The sequence below is a fragment of the Wyeomyia smithii genome, chromosome 3 (assembly GCF_029784165.1).
Source record: "Wyeomyia smithii strain HCP4-BCI-WySm-NY-G18 chromosome 3, ASM2978416v1, whole genome shotgun sequence".
In the NCBI taxonomy this organism is placed as follows: domain Eukaryota; kingdom Metazoa; phylum Arthropoda; class Insecta; order Diptera; family Culicidae; genus Wyeomyia; species Wyeomyia smithii.
Genome location: NC_073696.1, coordinates 198,291,883 through 198,310,267, shown reverse-complemented (window position 1 = coordinate 198,310,267; position 18,385 = coordinate 198,291,883). Strand labels below are relative to the sequence as shown.

Genomic DNA, 18,385 nt, shown 5'->3' with positions numbered 1-18,385 from the left:
AAATGGAGCCATGAAGAGGTTTTTTTGGAAGTAGAAAAAATTTTATGGTGGTTCGACACCCCTCTCTCTTCTGGAAGAGAGGGCTCTCCTTCGAATCTAAACATATAAAAAACAGCTCTGTCTGTCTGTCAGTCTGATCTAGATAGACTTGGAATCTACTGACCCGATCGGCATGAAATATTGTTTTCAAGGGCCGGGAAAGGTGATTAAAATAGTTCGAGACCTATTCTGGAAAGAAGTGGTCCCATACAAATGAAACACAAATTTCGCACATCTCGAGAACTAATCAACTACATAAATGGAACCAAATTTGGCATGTGAATGTTTCTAGGGGTAACAAGTATGTCCGTAATAGTTCGACATCCCTCCCAATTCTGGAAGAGAGGGGTTATATACCAACGAAACACAATTTACTGCACATCTCGAGAACTAACCAAGTAGATGGAACTAAACTTGGCAGGTGAATGTTTTTAAAGGTAACAAATATGTCGATAATGGTTCGACACTCCTCCCACTTTTGGAAGAGGGGTTCGCCACAGAAGGCAGAATCACGAAAGGCAGAATCATGAAAGGCAGAATCACGAAAAGCAGAATTACGAAAGGCAGAATATTTCATAAGGCAGAGTAACGAATGGCAGAATCACAAAGAGCACGAATGGCAGAATCAAAAAATGGTCTATTTTCTTTTTAACAACACTGACTCGCGGCCTTTGGCTAATTCATTGTCCAAGTGGGAATGTTTTAAGGGCTAAAAAATATTTCGATAATGGTTTAACACCCCTCCCTCTTCTGGAAGAGAGGAGTCCCCAGCTCGAGAACCAATCAAGCAAATACAACCACATTTGGCATGTGAATGTTAGGAGTAACAAATATGTCCATGATGGTTTGACACCCCTCCCTCTTCCGTAAGGAGGGGTTCCATATAAATGAAACACAAATTTCTGCACATTTCGAGAAATAAATAAGTACATGGAACTAAATTTGATATGTCAATAGCGGTCTCGATCAACTAGATTAGTTGAGAGAATTCGTTATCGATATTGTTTTTTTTGTTGGCACATTTTGTATGTGTAGGATAAGTACAACGATACACCGTGCCCCAGTGCTGAGTCGAGAAAATTTCCAGTTCGAAACGATCCTCCTCTCGATCGGGAATCGAACCCGATATCACAACCGTGTGGGAGAGCTAGCCGACCGACATCGCTAACCACAGAGCCACGGGGACCACACTAGAGTGTTATAAATATATAGGTTTTTTTTGACGTGGGACTACGTCTTTGTTTACTGTACTGGGATGCATTCTGTAAAATTGGAAATGAAACTGGCAAATGTTGCGTCAGATTTCAAACGTTAATAACAGCATAACCACATGATGGATACCAATAACCAATATGTTGTTGGATAGATAAAATGTATAAAAATTTTGTAAAATGCTAGTTATCACTCTAATTTCATTGCTGAGCGGTAAAATTGATTGAAAGTTACAACAACAAATTTACGCGAATAATGAACCAATTACATGCGAGCATTCCTAGCACAGACGACGTGAATGGACACCATCCGTTCCCTGTGATATTCTCTGTATCAATATCAGAATAAAAATTGACAGAGTCTCCCCGTCCTAATAGGTCAATTCATTTTTGCTTCCATAAGTTCAGACTAATATGATGTCTTGAGGGTAAAAGTTTTCCAAAAAGTTTTGAAATAATCCCCATTCTTGAACAATTTCTAAACCTGCTTTCAGAACCTAATAAAAACTGATGTCTTGAAAGAAAACATGCCGGTAAAAGCAACTGTACCAGTGGAGTAAAGAACCGCAGGTCTCTCGTCGTCTATGATTGCAGCGGTACTCTTCTATTCGTGCATTTCAGCGGTACACTTCTGCTCGCAAATATGATTACCATAAATTACTCAACAAGTATTGTAAATTTTTGCAACGGATATTTATTTAACTTTATTTTCGATATTCACTAAATAACCGTGACCGGATAGTATCGAAAGAGTGAATTCCTAAATATATACATTTATAAAAGAGTGAGAGCACGCGAATGCTTGTGATTTTTTTGTTTATTTACTAAGATTCATTCAGAATCTCTTTTTACATTTCAAAATTGTTAGATGATATATTATTATTCTAAGCTTTACCATAATAATATACATATTATTTGCACAAAAAAATACTACAGGTATAATATCGTCAGATATAAACGATATTCTTTCGAGTGTTGTTGAGTATATTTCAAAAATTGATTTCCAGGGGAGGCTGAAAATAAAAATTCGTACAGTCGCTGAGCAAACATATTGATTCTGTCTGCAGACTCTGTATATTTTGTAACAAAAAATCCCCTAATTAAAGTGTTTAGTCTCACCATTTCATACAACCCTAGGGCTGTACACCTTGTAGTATTTATTTTAGCGCTGTCACATCAGAGAAACCGTTGTTCGTAGCTCCACTACCAAGACAATCATTTAATTCTGCGGTTTGGGTAAAATTTTCCTATCTTAGCAAAAAGCAAACTCAACGAAACTATCTGAAATTGGAGACCAGAAGGGTTCAAGCGGAAATTCTGAGATTGGAAGTTGTTTGACATTAAACCGATAAAACTCAAGCTAAGTTAGCTCCAGCCCAGCATATTACTTCATGTATTTTAAGAACTCGATTACACGCCACTACGTATGGTTATCAAGTTTTCGGTGAGTGACAGGAAAATACTTCATTATTTACATACTTCTTTATTTATGATTTAGAGCATTTCCAAATGTTTTGTTATTTTTCACGATAGACACAAGTTTGTTTTCTCTCTGTGTGCGAGAAACAAAAACAAAACTGCGCAGTAAGAAACAAAAACGAAAATTAAATGTATGCTCATTAAGAAAACTTCACCAAAAATTTATGGTACTCTTTTCACCAATAGTTTATGGTAAAAGAACCTGATTTGATTTAAATAAATTTCTAGCAAATAAGTGTTGATCATTTATCGGCAGTTATTTTTCCTCGATGAAAAAAGACTTGCTGAAGAAGTTTAAATCGCTGCCGTGCCGTTAATGAATAAACGAAAGAATCTTCGATAAACACCCGCTATAGCTACTCACACACGTGCTGTAGCAATTCATACAAACGAACGAATGAGAAATTTAAATCGATAGTGTGCGCTTTTATAAACGACCAATATTTGCCACCAGCAGCTTTCTGCTGCACCAGAAGAACCGTACGCTGTGCCGGTCGATGAACGAATGAGAAATTTCATTCGATGGCGTGCGTATGATACCGCTACAGTTTTGGAATGAAAATGATGGGGTGTAATGTTCGAATGATACCTTTTATATCAAGGTTTCGTCAGTTATATGGAAAGAGGGTGGAGCGTAGAAGAATAAGGAATGGCAAGGAAAATAAAAACGCACCCAGAACAGAAAGTTACCTCGAGTAAAACTACAACAACAATAACAACAAATCGTTTACAAGGTCAGATCGGTTGTATCCGTTAGTGTAAGTGTTTTCAATTGTGTATCTCAAACAATAGGTTTTTTTTTGTTACATTAATTTAACCATAAAAGAATTTCTGATTGGTAGATGCCAAAACCTCAATATTCTGAAAAGAAATGACTTATATTTAAGCACTCAAAATCTGACCACTTTTCCCTGGTTGAATTGCTAGATTTCCAAATTCAGACGCGTACTTCAATATAGACTAGTCCAACGTCAAAACAGTGGAAAGTGACCAAAACAACAATATCGCACGCTAGCCTGGGGGGCTAACGCGGTCCCGATCAACTAGATTAGTGGAGAGAATTCGTTATCGATATTGTTTTCGGCACATTTTGCATGTTGTAGGATAGGTACAACGATACACCGTGCCCCAGTGCTGAGTCGAGAAAATTTCCAGCTCGAAAAGATCATCGACCTGATCGGGAATCGAACCCAATATCACAACCGTGTGGGAGAGCTAGCCGACCGACTTCGCTAATCACAGAACCCGGGGACTAAAGTGACCAAATACTATTAAATTTGGGTATTTCCGGAATCGTAATGATACACTGAAGCCAAAAATCGACCTCAGAAACCATTTTGAATTGTAAGATGGCAGCTTCCGTTTTCTGAAAAACAGCCAAAGATGGCGGATTTTCACTCCATATGAGCATCTCCGGATCCAGAATAATGTACAGTAGATGTAAATCAACCAAAGACACCATTTTGAATTCAAAGGTGGCGACCTCCGGTGTCTAGAAAACAGTCGAAAATGACCAAATACCATCCAATATAAATATTTTAGGAACCAGAATAACCCGCGGAGGCCAGAAATTGATTTCGCATGCCATTTAGAAATCCAAGGTGACAACTTTCGGTTACTGGAAAACAGCGTGATCAAATCAAGTGACCACCACCCATTAGGAATATCTCCGGAACGAGAATGATGCACAGAAGCTGAAAATCTTTCTCAGACACCATTTGAATAGTAAGATGGCAACTTGAACTGTAAGATGCCAACTTTAACTGTAACATGTCAAATACCCGAAAATGACCGAATACTACTCCGTATGGATATGTCCGTAATAGATGCATCAAGCCAAGCATTGACTCTGGACAAAAGATGACCACTGTCGGTTTCTGGAAAACAGCAAAATAATTAAATACCACCAAATATGGGTGTTTCCGGAATCAGATTGATGCCAGAAAATCAGCTGAAAGATGCCAGAAAAACAGCTGAAAATGACCGAATACTACTCTATATGACTGTTTCCAGAATAGAGGTAATGTACAGAAGCCAAAAGTCGAGGATGTTGTCATTCCGATAAAATCAATTATTTCAAGCGCTTTGTCTTTTGACTTTGATCGATCCAATGGCCGATTCGTTGAGCATTCGCAGACTATAAACAAATCGCAAGGAATCAATCAGTTTAGAATTTTCAAAATTATTTAAATAAAATCTTTTAATTTTGTTCATCATATTTTAAATTTTTGGCTTTTTCGACAGATTTATCATTCCCACGATTTCTGTCTTCTGCGTTGTTTTTGTAATTTTTTTGAATTTATGTGTCATTTTAGCTAAGTTTTGCATTTTTATCTGTTTTGTAAATGTTGTAAATGTTGTAACTTTGTAACTTGTAATTTGCAATTCAAACGTTTTTTTCACAGTTGGTGTTTTTTTTTCTTGAAAAGGATTTACCCAGTGTTTTTATTTATTATGATATTGAAGAGTTCCAAGACAGTTCACAAAATTTTTGAATCAATCGCATCGAATATTAAACAAAAAGTAACGGAAATACTTAACAATGTGTTGTGATTAGTTCCGTCGCTTTAAAGGCGGTAACTTTCGTGTTGACGACCGTCCGCGTGAAGAAAGGTCAAAAACCTTCGAAGACGTTGAATTGAATGATGCTAAACGCAGGAACAGCTTGCTACGACACGAGAGGTTAACAGTCAAGCAATTTTGAAGATTCGAAAACAAGGAATTTGGGTTTCTTATGATTTGAAGCCAAGGAATGTTGAGCGTCGTTTTCTGGCCTGTGAACTATTTCCCCAGCAGCAAAAAAGGAAGGATTTTCTTCATTGCGTCGTGACGGAAGATGAGAAATCGATTTAATGCAGTCACTCAAATGAAAAGGAACTCATATGGGCTACCCGGTCATGCTTTTGCGTCATCGGCTCAGCCAAGTATACACGCTCGAAGGTTATGCTGCGTATTTTGTGGGACTAGGTCGGTGTTATTTATTCTGAGCTGTTGAAACTGAACAAAATCATCACTGGCGAGCGATATCAACTTCGATGGATGAAAATTAGCCGCATGCGCGAAAAACAGTTGCGATTCAAGCGGAGGTACGAAAAAGTGATTCTTCTGCATGACAACATTCGGCCTCATACCACCAAAGTGGTTCAAACTTAAACTAGTTCTGACTTCGAAAAATGGCTTGATTCGTGAAAAGCCTCAAAAGACGAATGCACCTATCGTAATAGTATTCCAGCTCTGCCTCCTGATTGTAAGCAATCAATTAACAAAAATTTAACTAAATAGTTGAAACAAAATTATTTACTACGTTCCATGCGATAGTTTTTTTTATAAAACATTAGGTACCGTAAACTGGGGTGACTTTGATCACTTATTTTATTGTATCTCAAATATTTTCAGAATATACTGAAAACAATATTCTTTGATATTTTTAAAATAAGTACTGGCATGCATTGAAAAAGCTTCAGTCACTACTTCAAAAGTTTAGCAACAATTTTGCTGTTTTTAAATATGCTCTTAAAATTTTACACCAACCATCATTCCGGGGTGACTTTGATCGCTTCATTATTTTGATGAATTTGGTGTAACACTTTGCTACTTTCACTAAATTGAACAGCCTTAAACGGCTTAAACGAGTTTATAAATATGGAAAGCAATTTGGGGGCCATTCACATTCTACGTGAACAGTTTATAAAGGCGAATGTCCAAGATTCATACAAAATTTTTAGAATATATATGAATGATTATTCACTGAGAGAGAAGGTGGTCTAAAATCGTCAAAAACTAGTCCACGAGGAATATGACTTATGAAATTGTCCAAATTTGCACGTTACTTCACGTCTTGGGTTTTTGTTAAGAAGAAATATGTAATACGCTGTGGAGAAAATTGGGACTCAACATTGCCTTCGAGGGAAAACTTGCAAAAATAACAATAAAATGTATTGTTATAATATTTGTTCATCTTAAGAACTAATCTGGGAACAAAATAAAAACACTCTACGTATTGCAACTTGTTGTTTTGAATCTGCTTGAACCGATTGTTTGTATGCAACAAAAATCGCCAAAAATACACTTTATTTTCAAATAATGTTTCAGCATGAAAAACACTCTTTAAATAGCAGGAAATGCATGAATAGTAGCAATGCAAACATATATCCACACAATCAGTGAAGATTACGACAAATCCCAAGCACTACGAGCGCTTTTTTACCACATTTTAAGAAAAGAGGTATAGTGATCAAAGTCATCCCGGTGATCAAAGTCACCCCAGTTTACGGTACCTGCCATCAAAACAACCAAAATAGTTTACCTCGACCGGTCCTGCATCGGAATGAAATATCGGCCCTAATGGTCACAGTTTAAGGTGAGAAATCACTAATAAATCTCACTGACATCCAGGGACAGAAAAATTTTAGGATCTCAACAAGGCGTCGGGCAGGGAGAGCCAAATGTATCGCGCGACCAACAGCATTGAATCCCACACACAAATACATGATCGACCCGAGAATGTGTCCGATGGATGATGATGATGAAGAGTTCGAATGTGCAAATATTTGGAGGTCTCTCGCTGCTGGGAGTCTATCGTGAACGTAATGGGCTTAATGGTTAGTGTTTAACTTCGTGCCTGCTTTAATTTTGGCAGTCTGCCGCTTTACTCAGCATGAAGCATATCATTCAACAGATTTGCTGTTCACTGCCAGATGCTAGGCACAAAACAAGATAAAGCAATCTACTTTAATGTGTCGTGCTTCGCTCGTTTCGATCTACAGGTGTCGAGTTCACGTGGGTGGGTTGAAAACTTGTATTTTATCCATTCATGTAAACTCACTTATCTTATGGTTTTAGCAACTCGTTTCGTTGAGTAGTATTAGAAGTTATTGTAGTCCATATCATATACATATTTTTTCACTACCTCTCCACAAAAGATCAAAGATGCCGCATTGAATCGGGAAGGGAAAACAAATGACTTCGCTGCATAGCTGGACAACCAAAACACACATTATTAGCCAATCACTGCTTAGTTAGTCGTCTCTAAATGAAGATATCATTTCTGGTAAAGATCCCGCAACAGACGATGACGATTTTCGACCCGAGAGCGCTAGTAACTCAATTGTTTCCAGTTAAAACCGTACAAACCGTTTTCCGAAGAACCTCCTCCCCGGGACTGGTGAAAGTGAGAATTTATAGCTCCTAATCATCTACAAAAAATCAGCCCCTTTTTGACTGTTTAGGAGCTGGGCGCGCAAATTGTTACCAATTTACGTTTTCCTGCTTTAGCCCTAGCAAATCGGAGTGCCGCCGATTTGTTTCAATCAGTATACCAACCCACCGGCGACGGCGGAATTGTTGATTAATTGTTCCAGACCGACTGATACATTACTGCGGGCGTTTCGCTGGAATTTTCGGGGCCACTTTCCGTTGTTTTGTGATACCGGGAACACAGCACGGTTCAACCTGTTGGTCCCTGGAGCGGTTTGAGAAGCACTTCCTTGTGGATGTACAGTGTTCATCCAGATTCGGTTAGGCGCTTACTGTTTCTTATATTGAACCCGCTTTTGAATAGGTATAAACTCTAGCTGAAAATGGCTGAAAAATATGAGTGTGGGATAATTTTGACACAATATCATTCCGCGCTAGCGGTTGATGATTTGTGGAAAAGGTATACTTCTCAATAGATCGAACGAGTTTCGCTGTGGATTGTGGGATTTAAGACTTTTTCACACCTAGTGACCGACTTTTGAACTGCCACGTGTCACTCAGGTAGGCGGATTATGCACATTAAAGATTTAAATAGCTCTGGAAAACCGCTTTGTGCCATTGGCAAAAAATGAGAAGAAATTGAAAAGGGTGCAACCTATCCGAGCATGTGCAAGACGTGGGTATCTGCTAATGGGAAAGGGTAAAATTTATTTATGGTGTGATAATCTGCGAAGTGTGTTCACTAGAGACAACAAAATGAAAATTGTTAGAATGAATGTTGCCAGACTGGCTGTGTGTTGATTATAACTGAAGCTGCATTGTTACTCAAATTACGCGATGTTCAAAAAAATAAATATTATTTTGATTTGTACAAATTTAGTATTTTATTGTGAGGGAATACAGTGGGGTGCCGGAACCATGATCAAGTCAGTTAATCGTTGATTAACTCAGATTTTTAAAAAACACCACATGCGGGAGATGACTGGTTTGAGTCTTGTCTGTATGTCGTATATTTTTTTTTAAGTCTTAATTACATCGTCAGTTCTTCTTGATGTTTCACTGCCTGTTTTTTTGAAAATATCCTGGTAACTGGCACCCCTCCCGAAACGGACCGAATCGCATGGATCCGATAGCGCCATGTCTTTAGGGGGCCCATTTGTCTTCAATTATGCGTTTTCCCGGCAAAGTTACGGTCGCTCTTTGCAGGTTGATCTGTAATAGGAGATTATTAAGTACCACCTAGGTAGCCACGTGTTCTACTTGTCACAGGTACAGTGTGGAGAGTTGATCGCTAGAAAAACCTGATTCATAAACAAAAAACAAAACTGTTCACTGGTGGTTCTTTTTTCATCGGGACAGCTCAAAAAATATGCTCATAATCACTTGCAAATATTGCCGACGTAATTTAATATGGCTAATTTATATTACCTTGATTATTGTTGTAAAAAACGGTAACAAACAGGTTTCGATTTCGTGGGCAAGTTGCACATCGTGTTGTGGCCGCGTTCGGGGTACTTGCTTTGCAAATGACGTGTGATAATTTGATTAACCATTTTCGATCAAACTTTCTGAAATGGAACTGGCGTTAAGCCATTATCAAGGCATCTTAAAAGTGTACCGACAGCACCGGCATGGCTGAATGCAGCTTGGGGAACAATTTGATCCGGTTTTGTAACAGTTTACTTAGTGGTATCGTGAAATCGATACGAGGTTTAACGACGCCATCGAAATGCTGCAAATTACGGGCTCCGATTAAATTAGAGTCGCAAATAATGGACCCCATTAGGGCAACAAGTAGCTGGCCGCGTTGAATGATTGATCGGTTTGTCTAATAAACTTGTAAGCGACAGCGTAGGATGTTTTTTTACACGTTTGCTGTGCGATATACACGAAGGGATTTACAGTGGGTTAGATAGGGATCAAAAAAGGTTGTGAGGTTTGAACATTTGATAAACTATTATTTTTCTAGCGCCTTTACACATTTGAGAATATAAAACCATTGTGAGTATTGTAATGATACCATTGAAAATTAAATGTTTTGAACGTTATAAACGCAAGCAGAAACATTATTCAGTGTTATTTATCATTTCCAAGGTACCACATGTGAAAAAAAAAGTTGCAACCGACACGGTATAATAACAGGGACGACGCAATGCGGTTGACTACATGTCCTTAATTTAATGCACAAAAGCTCCCAACTCGCGGCGGGAATGCCCGAGGAAGCATGACTTCTGTATTTATTGCGTCAAGGGAAAGATTCATTCATAATTTGCACAATAAATTAATTCACCGCAACCAAGTGCCTACGTGCAGGGCAGCTCGTTTGCAATGGTCTGGTCATCATATCATCAGACTCTTAAAGTGCTCACTATTTTGCATAGTTGAACACGTTCCCAGTTCGCAGTTGATTTGTAGCCAGCTGTCTATACAATGGACAGTCATACATCCGCACGGAAAAATGTCCGCTGTTGCGAACACATCCAGTAGCTAACTCTGCTGACCCTGCGGAACAAATCGGCTTTCCACCTATCGCAGTCCAAATCCACCTTTATCCGGCTCAACTTGACAGTCAAACCTGGCGTTTTCCATTTTTGGTATCGATCGACCTATCATCGCGCTATAGATTTGTCAACCCATTTGTTGTACAAGCTAACCTCTAGTAAATCTGATACCCATGGCTTTGAGTTTTCTATTAGTCAACACGCATTTTATCTTCCAGAACACGTTCCGTTGATGCATTTTCCCCTTCGGTCTTGATCCCATGCATGTTGAGTAATAGCGTAATTCATAAAGCGCTTCACCAGCCATAAGATAACCGATGTGGGTCGAAAGATTATCTTTCTCTCGACATCTTCGGCAATGATCAGCATTCTAAATCCAATTTTATCGAGACCCATAAGAGAAAAGAGATCATTGCCAAAGCAATGCCGCTTTACACGACATGCCTGGGCAGACATGAAAGCCGTCAGATGCTTATCGGTTGATTAAAATATCTAGCTGTAGCCCTGGAGCCTGCCAGTTTCGCCCCTCAGCCTCTTTGTTCCGATTCTGAAAGACGGAACACCGAGAGGTTCATCTACGCGGATCGGCCTATTGGCAGGCTGGTGTGATAAAGCCATTAGCGAAGGAGTTCACCATGCAGCGACGCGTCGGCTGTGAGTTATTACTTGAACAGTTGAGCTGGACCGCCAACAAATTACTTCTTCCTTGGCACATTTAGTTACGGCACGGTTCATTCAGGTGGTGTGATTAAAAGTAAGCTTCATTTATTCCATTGCATTTGACTGATTGAAGGTGTAACTACTCGCTCGTCATTGAACCTGTGCACACAAGATGGTTGCTGCAAGTAGGTCGGTTAATGGCAGCTATGCGCAGGGATAAGTAATATTTATAGAAAAACCTAAATTAATCCACCTAGCGGTCAGACCCAGCCTTTCTCATTCAATTTTTTATTTGTAAAAATAGATTTACATGAACGCCTCAATCCAATAAATGTATATTCACTCTTTAGGTTCTAAAATATTGATGTTGTAATCTTTACATATAAAAATGCAGTCAAGTCTGTCTGTCTGTCTGATCCATATAGGCCCGAAAACTACCGAACCGATCGACGTGAAAATTTGTATGTAGGGGTTTTTGGTGCCGATAAAGGTTCCTATGATAGTTTGAGACCCCACCCTCTTCTGGAAGGAAGGGCCCATACAAATGAAACATAAATTTCTGCACAGCTCAAGAAAAAACCAAGCAAATGAAACCGAATTTGGCATGTGGATGTTTTAAGGGGTAACTAATATGTCCATAATAGTTGGATGAAACACAAATTTGTGTACATCTCGAGAACTAATCAACCAAATGGAACAAAATTCGGCAGGTAAATGTTTTTAGTGGTAACAAATATGTACATAATGGTTTGAAACCCGACTCCCTCTTCTATAAGGGAGGGATCCCATGAACATGAAACACAAATTTCGCACAGCTCAAGAACCAATCAAGAAAATACAACCAAATTTGGTATGTGAATGTTTTTAGAGGTAACAAATATGTCCATAATGGTTTGACGCCCCTCCCTCTTCTGGAAGTACATGTTTTTTCACAAATTTTTGCACATCTCGCGAACTAATCAACTACACTGGGGTCGCTTTTTACGCGGTTGGTTGTACCGCATTTAAAAGATTAGTTTAGATATATTCATACTAAACTTATTCGATACCGCGTACAAACCATCTTCCGAATCGAGTAAAAATAATACGCTTTATTCTTGAAATATTCCGTTCAAAAAACGCATAAAAAACACCCGCGTAAAAAGCGACCCCAGTGTAAATGGAACCATATTGGCTGGTGAATGTTTTTAGTGGTAACAAATATGTTCCATAATCGACCTCAGACAACATTTTGGATTGTAAGATGGCAACTTCCGGTTTCTGGAAAACAGCCGAAAATGGCCGATTTCCACCCAATATAATAATATCCGGATCTAGAATAATACACAGGAGCTAAAATCGACCACAGATAGCATTTTAAATTCTAAGATGGCGACTTCCGGTTTCTGAAAACAGCTGAAAATGACCAAATACCACCCAATATTAGTTTTTCTTTAACCAGTATGCCGTTCAAAATCCAGTAATTGTCTCCAAATGCCATTATGAAATCCAAAATGGCGACTTCCGGTGTCGGTAAAACAGCAGCAAATGACCAAATACCACCCAATATGGGTATTTCCGGAATCGTAATGATGCACTGGAGCTACAAATCGACTTCAGACAACATTTTGAATTGTAAGATGGCAACTTCCGGTTTCTGAAAAACAGCCTGAAATGGACGATTCCCATTAAATATTAGTATTTCTGGAACCAGAAAGATGCACAGAAGCTAAAAATTGATCACAGACACAATCTTGAATTTTAAGATGGTGACTTCCGGTGTCTGGCAAACAGCCGGAAATGACCAAATACCATTCAATATGAATGTTTTCGGAACCAGAATTACGCCCAGATGACAGAAATTGATTTCACAGGCAATTTTAAAGTCCAAAATGACGACTTTCGGCTTCTGAAAAACAGTCCAAAGTGACCAAATATCACCCAATATGAGTTTTTCTTTAACCAGTATCCTAAATACCATTTTGAAATCCAAGATGGCGACTACCGGTTTGTGAAAAACAGCCTAAAATAAACAAATACTATCCAATAAGAGTATCTCTGGAACCAGAATGATGCAAGGAGCTAACAATTGACCTCAGGCACCATTTTGAATTGCTAAATGGCAACTTATAGGCAACAGTCGGAAATGACCGAATAATACTCAATATGGATATTTCCGTAAACGCGATGATGCATAGAAACCAAACATTGACCCTGGACACTATTTTGAATTTGAACACGACCACTTTTAGTTTCCGGAAAACAACCAAAAATATCTCCCAACATGGGTATTTCCGGTGTCAGATTGATGCCAGAAAGTCTGCTGATAATGACAGAATACCACCCAATATGAATATATTCAAAATAAAGATGTTGTACAGAAGCCAAACGTCGAGGAGGTTGTCATTTCGATAAAACCAATCATTTCAAACGATTTGTTATTTGACTTTGATCATATCATATGACCGATTCGTCGTGCATTTGCAGACTTTGAACACATCGCAAGGAATCAATGAATTTGGAACGGTCAAATAGTAAGATACCACGTTTAAATTATGTTGAGGCCACATATATCGATCAAAGCAGGTATAGTTTTAAATAGTCTTCGAATTTCTTTTCTTTCTATAACTTTTGAGCCACATATCAAGTTGTTATGATGTTTGTTATTTGTAAGTTCGAGAGATGACTCGTTCGTATGATACTAGTTATGTTCAAATAAGTCATGTAATCTTTGAGATAATAGACTTCCGTTGTTTTATTAACAATTTAATACATAACGGTTGCTTAAGTTCGATTATAATCAAATGGAATGGGAACGTGTAGGGCAGCCAAACTTTGAAACCACGTGTTCAATCATAATTCATCAGTTAACCCTTAACTAGCCCGCTCATCTGATAACAATAATCAAATCGGTTGTGTAGTTTCTGAGATAATGAAGTTTCGTGATTTTCACAAGTCGGCACATTACAAATGAAGTTACAGTTCGATTACAGTAAAATTTAATAGGGGCTTCTGAGGCAGCTAGACCATTCATTTGACACTAATTTTGTGGAAATCGGATCAGCCATCTCTGAGAAAAGTGAGTGAGTCCAAGTAGTCTTCGGAATATGTTCCTTTGCATAGCTGGATTTCACATTTTTAAACATAACAGGCAAAGTAATAGTCCGACTGCAAAACAAATCAATAGGGTCTTATGGGGCAACTAGACCTTCCATTTGACACTGATTCCATGAAAATCGGTACAGCCATCTCTGAGAACACGTTTCTTTTCATAACTTTTGAACCACAAGTTCAATCTTTATGAAATTCAAAAGGGTTTCCTAGGTAGCCCGTTCTTTTGAGACCAATTTTGTTCAAATCGGTTGTGTAGTGTCTGAGATATTGATGTTTCATGATTTTCACATTTTCAAACATAACCTCTAAACTAAAAATCCGATTACAATGAAATTCAATAGGGTCTTATGGGGCAACAAGACCTTTCATTTGCAATTAATTTCATGAAAATCGGTCCAGCCATCTCTGAGAAAAGTGAGTGAGAATAAAAATCTGCACACACACACACACATACAGAAAATGCTCAGCTCGTTGAGTTGAGTCGAGTGATATATGCCATTCGGCACTTTGGAGCACTTTTATACTTTCGGTTTTGCAAGTGATTGCTATACCTTTCTAGGAGAAAGGCAAAAAAAAATTAGTAAAAGCTCTGAAAGGTACGGCGCATGAGGTATGATCTCTAATTTTGCACTATCCAAGTAGTTTTTATTGGTTTTGCTATATATGGCCGAGCATTGTCATACTGGAGAATAATTTTTAATAATAAATTCAATCAATCAAAAACGGTACAAGATATCAACCTCATTTCAATCACAAATTTGCTACAAAACTAACCATCTTTGCAAATTGCATTCTCAGCAGAACGTTTGACTTGGTTAACTAATAACATGATCCTATGTTGAAATGTTTACTACCCATTCGTCCTAATAACCAGTCAGATTTCAAAGGTCCATAAACTTTCGTTGCGAAACAGATATTTCGAAATTTATCGTACTATCAAAAACAAAATTAAAAAAAAAGAACTCCACCACAATATTTTCTTCTAGTGTCCTAAAGAATATTTTTGTATAATTTTACCAAAATCATTTATGGCATTTTTAAGCGAAATTGTAGCGAATCAAAAATGCATCATAAAATAATATAGACTGTACAAAAAAAAAATTCTGAGTAGATTTTTTTTTATTTTTTTTTAAAGAAACTTGACGTTAATACGCAACTTTTAAAAAAAGTCCAGAATGGAGAAATGAAAAATAATTTTTGCCTTTCTCCTAGAAAGGTATAGCAATCACTGGAAAAACCGAAGGTATAAAAGTGGTCCCAATGGCCGAATGTCATATACCACTCGACTACTTTCGACGAACTGAGCATTTTCTGTATGTATGTATGTATGTGTGTGTGTGTGTGTGTGTGTGTGTGTGTGTGTGTGTGTGTGTGTGTGTGTGTGTGTATGTATGTGCAACTTTTTTTTCTCACTCACTTTTCTCAGAGATGGCTGGACCGATTTTCATAAAATTAAATGCAAATGAAAGGTCTAGTTGCGCAATAGGTTGCTATTGAATTTCATTGTAATCGGATTTTTAGTTTAGAGGTTATGTATCAAAATGTAAAAATCACGAAACATCAATATCTCATAAACCGCACAACCGATTTCAATAAAATTGGTTTCATATGATCGGGCTGTCTCCAAAACCCTTAACTTTTAAATTTCGTTATGATTAAACATATGGTTCAAAAGTTATGTAAAGAAAAGTTATCCTGGGGTTGTTTAAACTCACTCATTTTTCTCAGTGATGGCTGAACCGATTTCCACAAAATTAGTGTCAAATGAAAGGTCTAGTTGCCCCATAGGTTGCTATTGAATTTCACTGCAATCGGATTGTAACTTTGTCCGTTGTTAATAAAAATGTGAAATCACATAATGAAAGTAAATATATTGACTTTCTCCTAACGATCACTGGCTAATTAAAAGGTAGAAAAATGATTGAAATGGCCGAGAGTCATATACTACTCTACTCAGTTCGACGAATCGAGCATTTTCTGCATATATGCATGTATAGGTGTTTGTGTTTGTGTGTTTTTTTTTTTTTTAAAGGTGGCGGGGAAATCTGCAAACAGACATCTGAGAAGAGAACTCAGGGTGTGGGGATGAGACTAGGGGAGAGATGCTGGGGTAGTTACACTCGCCCAGACACCTACTGATCCCTGTCCCGACCCACTAAAACCCCTCCAGTCTCCAGCCCTGGTCTTCCCGGAACGACGGTTAAGTATTACGTCGGGGAGTGGCTTTTGTGCGTGATGCACTCTCTTTACTCTTATAACCTCCTAGCTAACTACCTGGAGACTGGTAATTAGCTACCACTGGCGTGTTGGTGGTTGACCCGCCACACACGTTGCAGCTCCAGAACAATCTGAGAGGCGGCCGCACAGATCGCGTTCCAGATGTCCGGGTCGTCGCACATCCTCCGGACTAGATTGTCCGGAGTAGTGCCAGGCCCGCTCACAGCCATCATGTTGCTCCTCGCTCTTGCGAAACGGGGGCATACAAAGAAGACATGCTCAGCAGTCTCCTCCTCCTCCACGCACTCGGGACACATGGGGGACACCGCGTGTCCGAATCTAAGCAGATATTGCCTAAAACAACCATGGCCTGACAGGATTTGTGTCAGGTGGAAGTTCACTTCACCATGTCGTCTCCCGACCCAGCCGGATATCTCCGGTATGAGTCGGTGCGTCCATCTGCCCTTTGTGGAGTTGGACCATTCCCGCTGCCAGCGGAGCATCGAGAATGACCTTCTGGTACCTCGTATGCCCCTTGTGTCACGTTGGTCGAAACACTCTCTGTCCTCCTTGATGGCGATGCTGATAGGCATCATGCCGGACAAGACACAGATTGCATCGTATGACACCGTACGATACGCACTCGCAACTCTCAGGCACATGAGCCTGTAGGTACTTTCCAGTTTACCACGGTAACTGTTAGTACCTAGCGCTCTGGACCACACTGGCCCACCATATCTAAGTATGGACGAAACCACGCTGGCAAGAAGTCTTCGCTTGCTGCCATAAACCGCTGAGCTATTGGACATCATACGAGATAGTGCTGCAATAGCCGATGAGGCCCTCTTACAGGCATAGTCGACGTGCGAAACTCCTGCGGTAATTGGGACGCACTTCTGACCCTCCTCCGTATCGTAAACTAGTACTCGATTCTGGAAATAATTTTCCAGAATCTTGTACAGCGACACCGGTACATGGATGCTCCTGAGCGCGAGCGCTATGGAGTCCCAACTGGCACTATTGAACGCATTCTTCACGTCGAGCGTGACGATTGCGCAGTAGCGTATTCCCCTTCTCTTGCGCTGGATTGCTACCTCCGTCGTCTTGATGACGGAAGAGATTGCGTCCAGCGTGGACCTGCCCTTCCGGAAGCCGAACTGGTTACTTGCCAGACCGTGTACACCCTCCGTGTACCTCACCAGTCTGTTGAGGATGATCATCTCAAGCACCTTGCCCGCGGTGTCCAGCAGGCAGATAGGCCTATATGCCGATGGGTCCCCTGGCGGTTTCCCAGCCTTCGGCAATAAGACCAGTCTCTGCCGCTTCCACCTGTCCGGAAAGATACAGTCATCCAGGCACCTCTGCATGACTGCCCTGAACAGCCCGGGGGCCGTTTTTATCGCCAGCCTGATCGCCAGGTTAGGGATACCATCCGGTCCCGGTGCCTTGCTCACCTTTAGGGATTTGGCGATCACGATGAGTTCCTCATTCGTAACTCTGCCTCCTCCCCTGCCTCGACACGGCTGTCGTCGCTCACGGATTGGATGCTCGGCAGGTTGGCCGACCATCTCTGGTCTATGTCTGAGATACTGGAACGTCGGACGTGAGACTCGACTGCCGGAGGCCAAGGACTTGGCTCGTGGCGTGGAAAGAGTCCCTCGATGATACGCTCCAGTATCGCTGGTGATCGCTTTGCAGGCGCCAGCGCGCCTTTAGTCTTGGCCATAACGATCCTGAAGACGTCACCCCACGGATTTGTATTGGCACTCGCACATAGCCTATCGTGTTTGTGTGTGGGTGTGTGCGTGTGTATGTGCACCTTTCTTTCGCATTCACTTTTCTCGGAGATGGTCTGACCGATTCTTTCTATCTTGGTGTCAAATTAAGGGTCTATTTGCCGCTTAGGTTGCTATTAAATTTCATTGTAATCAAACTTTTAGTTTTGGCGCTGCGTCAGAATGTGAGAAACGCTCTTATATCTCAGAAGCT

At 39.8% G+C, this 18,385-nt stretch overlaps 1 protein-coding gene across 5 annotated transcripts in view; it reads right to left on the bottom strand.

Annotated features, from left to right (window-relative positions):
• Positions 1 to 18,385, bottom strand: part of LOC129731365 (calcium uptake protein 3, mitochondrial) — a 176,328-nt gene that overhangs the window by 94,177 nt on the left and 63,766 nt on the right. The gene's annotated exons all lie outside the window — the stretch shown is intronic.